Below are 14,148 nucleotides of genomic sequence, written 5' to 3'. Positions count from 1 at the left end.
ATCACTTATTAATCTATGTGGTATATATATCTCTCAATTGCAATCGATACTATTTCTCTGAAATCATTCCACACCTTTTCTACGCTTACATGATCAGATCGGAAGGAGTGGAGGCTATTTCCTTAAAAATCGTTAAGAGCATTGTCAGCTTTTTTTAAACAGATGTATTTTAAGTTTCTTTTTGATGGTTGTAGGTGTTACACTATTCAGTGTACAGGCAACTGACTTGTGGTCGCTAATCCCTGTATTCGTCATGATACTACCTATTCATCCAGGAATATTTGCTGCTATGAGGTCAAGTACGCTTTCGTAACCATTTATGCTTCGAGTGGGCTCACGAACTAATAGTTCAAAATACTTTTTTTAGAAAGCATTCAGTACTATTTCAGGTGACGTTTTAAGCCTGCCGCCGGCTTTAAACGTGTAAATTTTCCACCATATCGAGGATGCATTGAAATCACCACCGACTATAATTGTGTGAGTGGGGTACCTTTTGAAATGAGACTCACGTTTTCTTTGAACTGTTCAGCAACTATATCCTCTCACTCGGGGGTCGGTAAAACGATCCAGTTTAGTCCGATTGACAAGTACAGCCTCTACCCAAACTATTTCGCAGGAACTATCTACTTCAGTTTCACTACAAGGTAAACTACTTCTGACAGCAATAAATACTCCAGCACCAACTATGTTTAATCTATCCCTTCTCAACGTTGTTAGGTCGTTTGAAAAAATTTCGGCTTAACATATTTCCGGCTTTAGCCAGGTTTCCGTACCTATAACTGTTTGAGCTTCAGTGCTTTCTATTAGGGCCTGGAGCTCTGGTTCTTTCCCAACACAGCTACGATAATTTACAACACCGATCGTTTCTACAATCTCCTTACTGTGTGTTACCTGCCCCCTTTTAGACAGACGCCATTTCTATGTTTTCCTGAGACCCTCTAACCTAAAAATGCACCCCAGCCGCCCCCACTACCCGTGTAGCGGACTCCTGACCTATTAAGCGGAATCCAGAAACCCACTACCCTATGGCACAAGTCAAGGACTCTGAGTCCTACACAGTCACATAACCGCCTGAGCCTATGATTCATACCTTCCACTCGGCTCTGCACCGAAGGACCACAGCCGGTTCTGTCGATGATGCTGCAGATGGTGAGCTCCGCTTTAATCTCGCAAGCAAGACTGGCAGTCTTTACCATTTCCGCTAAACAAAAGGAGAGAGAATCTCCTCCAATCCAAAGCGACACAAGCCATTGGCACCGACTGGGGCCACCACCTGCAGTTGGGTGCACCCTGTACTCTTCATGGCATCCGGAAGCACTCTTTAGAAATCAGGACTGACTCCCCCACCTTGTGCACACTGCCATCCTTCCACACCTTGGCAGCCATGTTACTAAGGGGGCCCAATTACGCGCCTATTATTGGAGTTCCGAACCACCAGCAAACTCACCTTCGGTGAACACCACGAATTTGCGTTCCAAGAAGGTTCCTCTGGAGGCCCTACGATCGGCCCCTCGCAAAGTCTTTCGCTGCCTGCCATACTTTGGAATGATCTCTCACTCGACCACAGGTGAGGGATCAACCTCAGCGCTGCAGACCAACATAAATGTCGGATAATGACATCACTGCTGCTCAAAAATCTGCAGTCAGAGAAGACAACTCCAAATGCAAGGGGAAAAGACACAAGAATGCTATAAGTAAATATCAGAAACTTATCTATTATAAAGAACATTCCTAGATGTTGAAAGCGACCGAAATTGTTAATTCTACTTACGATGTTTTAAAAGAATTAACTTATATGGTAAAATAAACCAAGTCTGCTTTTCTTCATGGTTACCTGACGTTACGTATATATCTGTTTTGTATTTTTATTCGTCAATGCCTTCCGTTTAAGCACTCACTCAAGCTAAACAGGTCTCTGCTGCCAAGTCATTATCAATTGTCATCGATGAAGGGTGAAAACAAAGGAAAGAGTATTCACTCTCTTTTGCCTGATGGCGGATTTAGGGAGTTGGGATGCATGGCAAAAGCGCATTCTTACGCGACTTTTATTTTTACCAAAGTACTTTTATACCGTAACAGCGTTGTGTACGTTGATTATGACTCTATGATCATACTGATATACTAAAAAGGACAACCAAACCAGCATCCACTTCAACGTGGATAGTAGTACGAAAAGATTTGTTTTTACTTTTTAGACATTACTCCTGACTAGAAAATTCGAAGCGCAAGGGACCGTTACAATCGAGTCTGCACAATTCGAAGTTCGAATAATTAATTCTATTTAACTCGACTTTAGATGAAATCAGGAAAAATCGAAATAAAATTTTTATTTTCTTTTTACTAACGTATTTCCAGTTTTCTTACATGTTATTTGCTTTAGTATTTGAAATGGAAGGTACACACAAATGTTCGAAAATACATACATTCAGCTTCATTCATTTTTCAATACTGAACAAACTGTTACGAATGGATGCATTTTGTGAACTAAATTTCTTATAAACCACCTTATGCCTTTGGCTTTAGCGTGTCACTTCTTATTTGTATCTGAGACTTCGGTTCCCAGACTAACCGTTAATGATTTAGCGTTCCGTTAAGCTATAACCTCCGACAAATACCTTTTGTACCCTGCATTGAGTAAGGCAATACTATAAACTTTCGCCTCGCCCGGTCTGCTTGCTCCCGCTTTTTAATACTTATGAGCAACATTATCTTTCCGCTCGATGATCGTTTGCAGCTTGGATGGTGGAATTCCGAAACAATTCGTTACCTGCTACTTCTCGTTGCATTCCACAGCGTCGAAACTCGTTTCTGTTTTACGAATGTCGGAAACTTCCTGGAAAATATCCTAAAGTGAAAAACGTCTACTTTCTCCGTGGTCGAAGTTCCTTGTGTGACAAAATGGCGTCAGATTTGAATCACTATTAATTACGAGACTGACAGTGCGCAAACAAAGGTTAAGTCCACGTGGTTGTCACTTATTGCCTGTATTGGCATATGCGGGTCATTGTTAGGAATCATCTTTATGTAAAATTATAAACTGGTGAAGCTGTTAGCTAGGATTCTCATTTGTGTGTCATTGCGATGAACAGCTTAGGGAGCGCCGCTAGGAGTAACAGAAAATAAAAATATTCGCTGGAATATAAACGAAAATCTATATTGAGTTTAAACCTACGACACATAGGAAGAGTTCGTCTCAGGACTTGTAAATATGCTCTAAATTACAGAAAACGTGAGAAAAGCCCTCCCAGAAGCCTAAATAGGGCAGCGCTGAGAGAAGGTGACAGCTCCCTCAGAGTCGGAAAAAAAGGAAGAAATTGCGCAACGCGATAACGTACTCAAAGGCTATATCGTACCCCAGCCACTGAAAAGTCCAAAATTGTGAGTGTGACCACTGTAATAAAGATATTGTTAACTAAATTTCATATTAATATGAAACACATGTTACGATTTTATCCCGACGTTTTCACGAAAACTCTACGGCCCAGACCTGAACTGCACACACAGAAATTTATTTGCAACGGATTAATAATATGCTGTGGTATTTCGTGCACTGTTAAAACAACTGATGAAACAGACAGAATTATCTGGTGTAAGCTAGGCGTTGACTTGTAATTATAGAATGTCTGCGGGTCGCTCTGTTATGACAGTCGCCTCGATTAGTGAAGAAGTTGCTTCGGTTTTCTCGAGGCATTTGGGAACAGGTTGAAACAAACGATTAACAACCGTCGACTGCATACAGTCGCAAAGGCTGATTTCAAATGTCTTTGGTAACTGTAAAGCTACTTCACCTGGGTAGGGGGGACAGCTACTAGTCGGAGGTAAACACTTCCCCCTCACAGCGTTCTAATGTTGCCGGCTACACTATGCCACTCAGCGTCCGATGTAAACACAGCCGACAACAGGAAGTGTGACAGGACTACCAGACCGAGTTCAGAGCAGGAAACGGCCGGGGTCCCCGGTGGTCTAGTGGTAAGGGGGTCTGGAACGTTCCAGCGCCTCGGCTGGGGCTATTCGCCCCAGCCGGGCCGGGGTTCAATCCCCGGCCGGCGCTGGAATTTTCAGATTTCCGAACACTAGCCTCCACCTCTGCCCTGGCATGTGGCGCATGCCGGGCACCCCCGTGGGGTCCGTGCTTCGGATCCCACGTGGAGCTCACTCCCACACTACAAAATATACCTCATTATGCTGCTGCAATCATTTATTTTAAATTTTAATACGCACACTTTCTTCACCAGACCACATCTGCATATATTTTCCAGGTACTTTCTACATATTATATCTCACTGTCAAAAGAAACAGCATAGTATCATGAACATTTGTAGGATTACAACAATGAAATAATATCCTTACTAAAAAAACTAATACGTTTTATTTTCGTTTTTGTTCTAAATGCTGCTAAGATAACTACAAGAAATTGGAAGCTGTTTTGGTATTTAATAATCAGTAATTAGAAAAATAAATTTGGCTATAATACTGATACATATATTACATATTTACTTAGTACATTCTCAGTGCAGGAACAGGATAAATTGTTTCAATGTCAAAAGAAATGCAAAATATTATATCAAATTTTTTTTTAATTATTCAAGAGTCAAAATGAGATTATGATATGACACAGGTCACTAATGAGGTACTCTCTTTCTTTGTATGAAAGAGGATAATTATCCTGGTTTTATGTGAGCTAAATGTTAAATTAAACAGATAACATTTAACATTTAAAAAACGAATTTCTTGACGATTTTACTGACAGGTCTACATGTTTCATATTATATTTCTGACGGTAGTTAGCTGACATCCTCTCAGGCTCAGCTTTATATGAAAGTATCTTGCAGGTCAGAAAATAAATTTTATTACTACCTCTACAGATTCAGTTGGTCTATTGTTGTTGTACTATTGTTGCATTGCGAGAGAGAGACTGCTACTATAGCTGTTTTCTTTTTCTATTAAATTCCGTGCCATATCTCCATTCTAAATGCTAAAAATCGTGGATAAAACTTTTAGCAATACTATTTCCTTTTCACCACATCGCTGCTAGGTGTCGCTACTGGTCCCTCACACAGTCAGTTGTCTGTAGCGCAGGGCTTCGCTACCAGTGGACTCACTCTGCCGGGATTTGCTGCTTCATTCCTGAACGAGTACGCCGGCTGAAATACCCGCTAAATCCTCACACTAAACGAGAAGCGTAATAGCACCAATACCAAATAAGGCAACTCGTGGTCAGTGCGAATATTTTCAAACCACCACTATGATAACTCCTAGCTGAAAATACTGATACAAACTATTTGCAGAGGAATGGAGCACCTTACAGAAGCTGATTTAGAGGAAAATCAATTTGGAGGCAACAGCACCCATATTTATAACATCTTTCGATACAGAAAAAACTTTTGACGATGTTGACCAGAATATACAGTTTGAATTTAAGATGCAACCAGGAATAAAATATAGCGAGCGAAGCATTACTTAGAACTCCACCAGAAACGAGACAGCAGCTGTACGAGTTGAAGGACATGAAAGAAAGGAAATACGTGACAAGTGAGTGAGACAGGATTCTAGTCCATTCCCTGATGTTATTCATTCTTTATACAGGGTGTTCCACAAATCATGCTTCACACTACTCAGGGCTGTTCAGGGGACGTAACTGATGAAGTTTTACATAGGAATCTACTTCTGAAAACGTCATCCAGCGACGCTACAGAGCGTCAAAGTTATAGATACCGGTGCCTACAAAAATAGAGGGATCCCACGAAGATGTTACAACCTTTCTAAGATGATGCACATGGAAAAATGCATAAATTTGAGATTATGTCCTTGTACCGGAAAATTATAACAGAGAACCTTTCTGTTACCTCAGTATGTACCGTTATCGTTGTTGCTAAGATGTAGGACAGGAAACTTTCAGGTGTGGTGGTACGGAACGAGAGAAGAAAACAATGTGCAGTACACATAGGCTGTTACATGCATACATCAGGAACCATGAGCACTTGTTCATCTTCGCTAGCGTTCTTTGTAGGAACTATATCGCTTCTGTCCGATATTTTGAGAATGATACAATTATTTTTTCCTAAAACCTAGCAGCTGAATAGTGCTTGAAACGATATAAATGGTACTTATGATTTATGGTATGGAGACAGAAACGGTAGTTCACTTTAATGATAACAATATACAGCAAAATTCTGTAATGTTTCTGCAAAATGCCATAACACCCAAATCCTGAAATATAATCGGATATTTCGGATGTGGTACGACACCAGCTGTACAGTTTACTGGACAGATACAGAGTTTTCCGAAATTCTAGCACTTTTAGAGGGAACTAAGCGACAATATTTTTAATTTGAACCCCCGTACGGAAACGTATACTTTCCGTGCTACAGCCGTTTGAATACATGTTTGCTACGTGGGTAGGCAACAGGGTAGCCATCGTGGGATGACGGAAGGGGTGGGGGAAGATGCTTACGTCGGATGTCATTCACCGTCAGCCCTGCCACTCTGACAAGGTTCGTGCGTCACTCAAGTGTCTCTCAGTATTAGAGAAATATTGCGGAGTGCACTTTTGCCGAATACACCGATATGATCCTACTGTATGGCGAAGTTCGTCGCCTTTATCAAGCTCGTTCTCAGCAGCGTCCAACTTCACGGCATACGCTTTTCGCCACAACTGCGCAACGACTTTGAGATAATGGTGCGTTCACCGTCAGCACGGGTGACTGCAGTGCTACAAAGAGACGCAGCGCACCTAAGTTTCAAAAGGCCGTATTGTAAAGAAGAGTGTTTCTGAAAACTTATCAAGTTTCCTTTCAATGAGTGGAATTGTGGAACTATCGATGTACTGGGTCACAGCTAATGACTTACTTGTACAAGTGGTCGCGTTACTAACATGTTTTCCGACGGCTGTAGCGAGGAAACGGTGCGTTACAGGAGATGGGTTCCAATTCAGAATACGAGTATTGTGTACTCATTCCCCATCTACACTAGGAGTTTGTAACGGAAATTTCGGAACATCGTGCATGTTTCCGGTATATTTTACAGTTGTTGTTCCACCATAATAGAAATTTCGAATACATTTCATAATTTCTGAGAGCTCATCAGGCGCGACTACCGTGTCCGCAGTATAAAACCCAGGGGGCCTCTTGCGTACGGGGGCTCTGACGCCCACGAGAACAACTGTAGGTAGAGAGCGCAACACAGCTTCTTTGATGGACATTTCACTCTAATGCTGCCGGATGTGTCTATTTTTAGAGGTATCTTGAACCGCCTCGCACCAGCTTTAAGCTCAAAGCCGAATGTCCCAAATTCTGGCCACTGCTAACATTCTGAAATACACTATCGGATCAAAAGTATCCAGACACCTGGTAGTGGACTTCAATATGCGGTATGTTCACCTTTTGCCATTACGAGGGGTTAACCTCTGCTGGGAACGCTTTCAGTGTAGACGATATTTTATGCATCACACATGTTGAGAGTTTCATCTGTGTGTACGTACGTGACAATACACTGGCCAACAAGATCTCCACCTCTCTCCCCAATTTTGGAGCTATATGGGATTCTCCTTGCAACCAGGTCGAGATTTTGACGATGTAACAAATCAATTGAACTGAATATGGTACGACATCCGTCAGGAGGACATCCACCAACTTTATCAATGAAGATCAAGTCGAATAGCTGCTTCCTTAAGGGCCAGAGGTGGCCCAACGCGTTATGACTTTCTCCTGAATGAGTCACCCAATTTAACAGCAATTGTTATCATTTGTTTGCCTTTACACGTACATCACATCTAACGATTTCCTTCACACTGGGATAATTTATTGGTGGTACTGTTTAGAGTGTAAATATGCAGGGTGTATCAAAAAGGATCAACCGATTTTTTTAAAAAAAGTAACTATTATGTTATTCGACATATGTGCGTGAATAGCGCACTGCTGGAAAGAGCAAACCCTACGGCTTTACATGGTTACCGCTTGGCAGCAGCACTGTCCGACCATTTCAGTCCTAGTAAAAATGGTGTCGCGGCGTCAGGAAGCGTTTTGTGTTCTGCATTTTGCGCAGTGTGGGCAGTAATAAGTGTTCGACGTGACTTTCGTACAAGGTACGATGATGATCCTCCTACAGCACAGAGCATTAGATGATGGCATCAACGATTAAGAGAAAGAGAAGGTTTGCGGAAAGGCGAATCGCCGGGCCGTCCCCGAATGCCTGACACAGACGTCAAACGCATCCGCCACAGTTTCACGAGGGGTCCGCAGAAATCCGTTCGCCGTGCAGCTCGAGAACTCAGCACGTCCCCGATGTCCGTCTGGCGTCTCTGCGTCGACGTTTATGCATCAAACAATATTAAATTTAGCTAATGCGAGCTGTTCGTGAGGGCGATACATCGTGTGAAGTTCCATAATTTCACTCTTGTCAAGGTGGAGGATGGCCGTTTTCTCCCACAGTTAGTGTTTAGTGACGAGGCAACACTCCATTTACACAGAGAGGTGAACTGTCATAATGTGACAATATGAGGTATGGGACAACCACATGAAGGTGTACAACATAAAATAGACTCTCCTAAATTTAATGTATTTTGTACAGTTTAGAGGGAAAATGTGTATGATTCATATTTCTTTGCCGGAAACACTGTTACAGTAAGCATATATCTCGATATGCCTGAAAACTTTCTCTTCCCACAGTTTGATTCGAACGACTTCATTTTCCAATGCGATGGGGCACCGCGACAGTGGCATCTGGAAGTGTGGGAATTTCTAAATCAAACGATTGCTGAACGATGGATCGTTCACACTGGACTAAATCACTCACCCTTAGACTACTAGACTCCAAGGTCACCGCACCCGACTATATGTGATTATATATGTATGGTTTTGTAAGAGACTCTTTATGTACCTACATTACCAACAGCAATAAATGAACTGAGACATCGCATAACAGCACCTGTGGAAACTGTAACTCCAGACATGCTTGCTGCAGTGTTGGTACAATTTGAACACCGCATTGACATGTTCCGTGCATCTCAACGATGCATATTGAACACCAATGAAAAGGATGAAAATAACTTTTTTAGTTTTCGTACATCAAAGGACAAAATTCATTGTATTCATTGTATATGTTTCTTAGTTCCAGAAATATAGACGGCCCAGGTCGGATGATTGTTTTTGATACACCACGTATAGATAATGCACTTCAAAACCTCCCAATAATTAGGCCACTACCAAGATGGGAGACAACAAGTAGTCACACATGCGTCTTTGCATGTGTTGGATAAAAAGTGGTAGCACAATGCCATAATATGACGGATGTGAGTCATTCGGTACGCACACTTTCTGTTGCTGACAGATGGTGGGCTGAAGTAGTAAAGTCAGCAGCACAAGTCGTGTTTGAGTCAGTTGCAGTGTGTACTCTCTCAGAGTTGGAGAGGCTAGCTCGAGTGCCTTAATAGTATGTTTGGGAAACACGAAAAACGTGCTTGGGTGCAGACTGGAAGGGCACGTGGTCGGAGCGCGCAACAATCTTTCCCTCCAGTGCTGCATTCTACCAACTTACACGACGCCAAACGACGAGCCCTGTGCAGGAGCACCGCATACGTGGCAGCGGGACATACTGGGACATCCACCGTATTCATCCGGTAGAGTCCCCCCAATTATGGCCTGATCACCCAAATGAACGAAGTATTTCGTGGCACGTCTTACAGCAAATGATAAGACACCATATGGCGGTCCTAGCGAGACATCATCACACATGGATGCACAGACAGTGTATGACATCTTTCATGTGGGTGTGGAAAGTGATCGAGACGCGAGACGGAAATGTGATAAAGTGAATTTTAGTCAATGAAGACTGACATGAATTATAGCCAAACTGCCACTACTTTTCATTCACCTCCATGTATATTACCATACCCGTTTATTTTTACTCATAAAAATTTGTCAGTAATCTTGTATGAAATGTTTTCACAATTTTGGTTTGTTTTCTAGATGTATAGCAATTCGGTAAGAAAAATGGAAGAGTTTGATTTTTACTTACAATACTGCTCTGGCTGCACATTTTTCTGGGATCGGAACTGATGCCCTTAGCGTGAATGTACTTTGGCTTGCACCACAGCACATTTACTTGACGCAAAATACGACGAAATACTCTGCCAATACAGTTCGATTACCGTCTCGTAACTGTTGGACCTGGTGGTCTACCGGCACAGCGCGTGCCTGCAAATCGAGAATCTCGGGATCGAATCCCAGATGAACAAATAAATTTTTCTGTCTGCTTTTAATACAGCCTTCACCTCTCAATGATATGAGGAGTCGGTAGAAACAACATGTGGTGCGGATTCCACGTTAAACTGCCGATTCCCTTTCCCCGGTTGGACAACTGGAGTACGTTAATGATAAGCATGTCTTCAAAGTGCCGTCCAATTGAAAGACTTAAACGAGGGCACTGAAATAAGCGAAATTTATTATTATTATTACACTGTCCAGTCGCAGTAATCTGACCACGTGTTAAAATACCGAATAAACACCTTCTGCAGCACGAGACGTACAGGAATAGAGTCAATGATGTAACGACAGTCATAAGAAGCCATTCCTACCCCAGTACTTGTCATGCTGCGATAGAATTCTATCGATTGAGGATCCGTGGCACAAACTACTCGATCGAGGTGACCTTTCAGATTCTCGATTGGGTTTAAAGGCGGAAAATTTGGTGGTGAGGGCAGTACGGTAAATTCATCCTAGAGCTTTCAGAACCACGCACATACACTGCGAGCTATGTTACACGTGCATCTAGGGGTGGATTTGGTCCCCAAGGATAGGTGCGTACTAGGGTTGATCCATTGTGCCTTTCAGAACAACGAGATCACCCAGGGAGTGCCACGAAAACATTGCCCACACCATAACACTCCCTCAGGGTTGCAGGGCGTTTGCTTTCAATCTGTCCGATGGAGCACAAAATGTGATGAATATGGAGAGGCCACCTGTAGCACTCAGTGGACTTTCAGTTGTGGTACCGGCGTGCAAATGCAAGCTTTCAACGCCAATGAAGAGCAGTCAGCGTGGGTGCAGGGACCAGGTGCCCACTGCGGAAGCCCATAAGTTGTTGAGGAAACATTGGTGGCAGCCCTCGGTTCGCCTGGGCTGTCAGCTGCACAAAAGTTGCACGTCTTCTCGCCAGCACACACATCTGCAGCTATCGTTCACCTGTGTCGCCTACTGCCCGTAGTCCAACACACTTGCCTTGGAGCCGGATTAGAATACCGAGATTTTGCCACTCACGGTTTACTTTACATACAGTGGCATGTGAAAAGATTACAGATTTTGCCGTTTCGGAAATGCTTCCACCCTTGGGAAGAAAGCCAACGATTATGCCCTGTTGGACGTCACATAAATCGCCCCTTTTACGCATTATGACAACGACTTCACTGTTTCCAGCCTCCTCCCCCCACCCCCATTCATCACCTACTAATGCTATCTCCTGGAGTCTATGGGTTATCACACGTTGACCTCGAAAATAGGAGTTCGTCATATTAATATGACTGGATCTATTATTATTATTATTGAAACTTCCTGGCAGATTGAAAATGGGTGCCGCACCGAGACTCGAACTCGGGACCCTTGCCTTTCGCTGGCAAGTGCTCTACCAACTGAGCCACCCCAGCACGACTCACGCCCTGTCCTCACAGCTTTACCAGTGCCTCGTCTCCTACCTTGCAAACTTTACAGAAGCTCTCCTGCGAACCAATTGTTGTTATTATTTCGTTGTTGTTCAGTTGCCTACAGTAATTTACTTGCTACAGTAACATTTTCTTTGCCTTTGCTGGAGTTGTCTTTCAAGTTTGCAGGGTCCGGCGCTACTGGACTGCGATATTACTGTTATTTCAAAATGTGCCGTTTGTTACTCTTAAAACTAACAAGGAGACCCCCAGCGGTGGGATCGACTTTTTGAATCCAAATAAGCCGTAGTGCAACTTAAGATCCCTGCATCCAGGTGGCCCTCGGATTGAAAGTAACTGACGGAAAAGATTTCAAAATTTTGCCTGATGCTACATAGCGTGAAGAAAGTCGTATTCCACAGTCTGGTTACGTGTCATAATGGTTACGATAGAAGCTTAACCATGCCTCGTCAGGTGCAGTAAATTTTTTTAAAAATCTTTATCGAAATGACTTTGATGTTTATTTGTACTCTATTTATTGGTTTAAATGTAATTTCTTTCGTTCTATTCTTTTGTCACATCGTTTTAGTCACCGTATGAACTTTTCCATTTGTTTAATTTTTCTTCCAATCGGAATTTTTGTGAATGTGTAATTTATTATACCTATCTGTTTGACTATTGAATTACTTCAAAACTCCGATAAATGAATTAAAAAACAAAAGACGAAATAATCTATTTATATTGACTGTGCATTAATGTGAAAAACGTTTTTCTTTGGGAGACGTGCCTTTTTTTGCATGGTAATCGACATACAAATATTTAAAACATAACATAAAATCTTTGTGCACTATGGAAATTATAGTGTAGATGAGGACATAAATGAGAGAATGTTTTCTAAGTAAAATAAAATTCAAGCAAAGTGAGAAATCGATATAATGTACACAATAACGTAGACGAAAATACAGGGTAATAAAAACAGGAGGCATTAAATCGGAATTGATACATGAAGATAATTAAAAGTTCACAAACAAATATTTCCAGTGGAGAAGGGATGATAAGACGAAAAACTAGACCAAATGAAGAAGTTCATATCACTATTGAATCACGTGACCCAGGAGTGGAACTAAAAAAATATATATATATTTACATCAGTTGAAGGAATATGATTATCAATGTCACTTCGATAAAGACCTAAAATAGATTTATTTCTCTGGTGAGATTCGAACCCACAACCTCATGCATGTGAAGCTAGTATCCTTTCAATTATCCTCATAACCAACTTATGTCATTCGGCTTTCTTCATACTATCGAGTCTCACACAAAATTCCGAATTTCTTTTCTCGTCACTTCCTCGCTAACGTCGACTCACCAGGATGAATGGCTGCAGTGTGCGATACTTGGGTGCTTAACCTACATAACCGTATAGATGGTTCCAGAAAGTCGATCCTACCGCTGGAGATATCTCCTTGTAAGGCATGACGAAAGAGGGCCGCCGTTTCATTATATACCCTGATATGGTGGTGGATACACATTTAGTAGTGTAGCAATACTAACACAATCGGTCTGAAACCTGCACGATCTAAGCAACAAGGAACGACTTCATACTTAGTCCAAAGGAAAATCTCCAGAATTACTAGAAAACTTATGGCCAATGCATCGAGTCCCCTGCAGTCATTTAGTCCGCGGCGACTGCTGAGAACCTTCAGAGCAGTCGACTACTTCGATGTTACACGTTCGGTGTCCTACTCTATGGAGCTGAGTCATGGACTCTATTAGGCATTTGAAATGCGATCGTATCGAAAAATATTAAGGATACCATCGACAGAGGGGTAAAATACAGGGAGCGAAAGGATATTTACAATTTGTACAGAAACCAGATGGCAATTATTAGAGTCGAGGGGCATGAAAGGGAAGCAGTGGTTGGAAAAGGAGTGAGACAGGGTTGTAGCCTCTCCCGATGTTATTCAATCTGTATATTGAGCAAGCAGTGAAGGAAACAAAAGAAAAATTTGGAGTAGGTATTAAAATTCATGGAGAAGAAGTAAAAACTTTGAGGTTCGCCGATGAAATAGTAATTCTGTCAGAGACGGCAAAGGACTTGGAAGAGCAGTTGAACGGAATGGACAGTGTCTTGAAAAGAGGATATAAGATGAACATCAACAAAAGCAAAACGAGGATAATGGAATGTAGTCAAATTAAATCGGGTGATGCTGAGGGGATTAGATTAGGAAATGAGACACTTAAATTAGTAAAGGAGTTTTGCTATTTAGGAAGTAAAATAACTGATTATGGTCGAAGTAGAGAGGATATAAAATGTAGACTGGCAATGGCAAGGAAAGCGTTTCTGAAGAAGAGAAATTTGTTAATATCGAATATAGATTTATATATCAGGAAGTCGTTTCTCCGAGTATTTGTTTGGAGTGTAACCATGTATGAAAGTGAAACATGGACGATAACTAGTTTGGACAAGAAGAGAATAGAAGCTTTCGAAATGTGATGCTACAGAAGAATGCTGA

The sequence above is a fragment of the Schistocerca gregaria genome, unplaced genomic scaffold (genome assembly GCF_023897955.1).
Source record: "Schistocerca gregaria isolate iqSchGreg1 unplaced genomic scaffold, iqSchGreg1.2 ptg000351l, whole genome shotgun sequence".
Lineage (NCBI taxonomy): Eukaryota > Metazoa > Arthropoda > Insecta > Orthoptera > Acrididae > Schistocerca > Schistocerca gregaria.
This window is presented reverse-complemented; position numbering follows the sequence as displayed.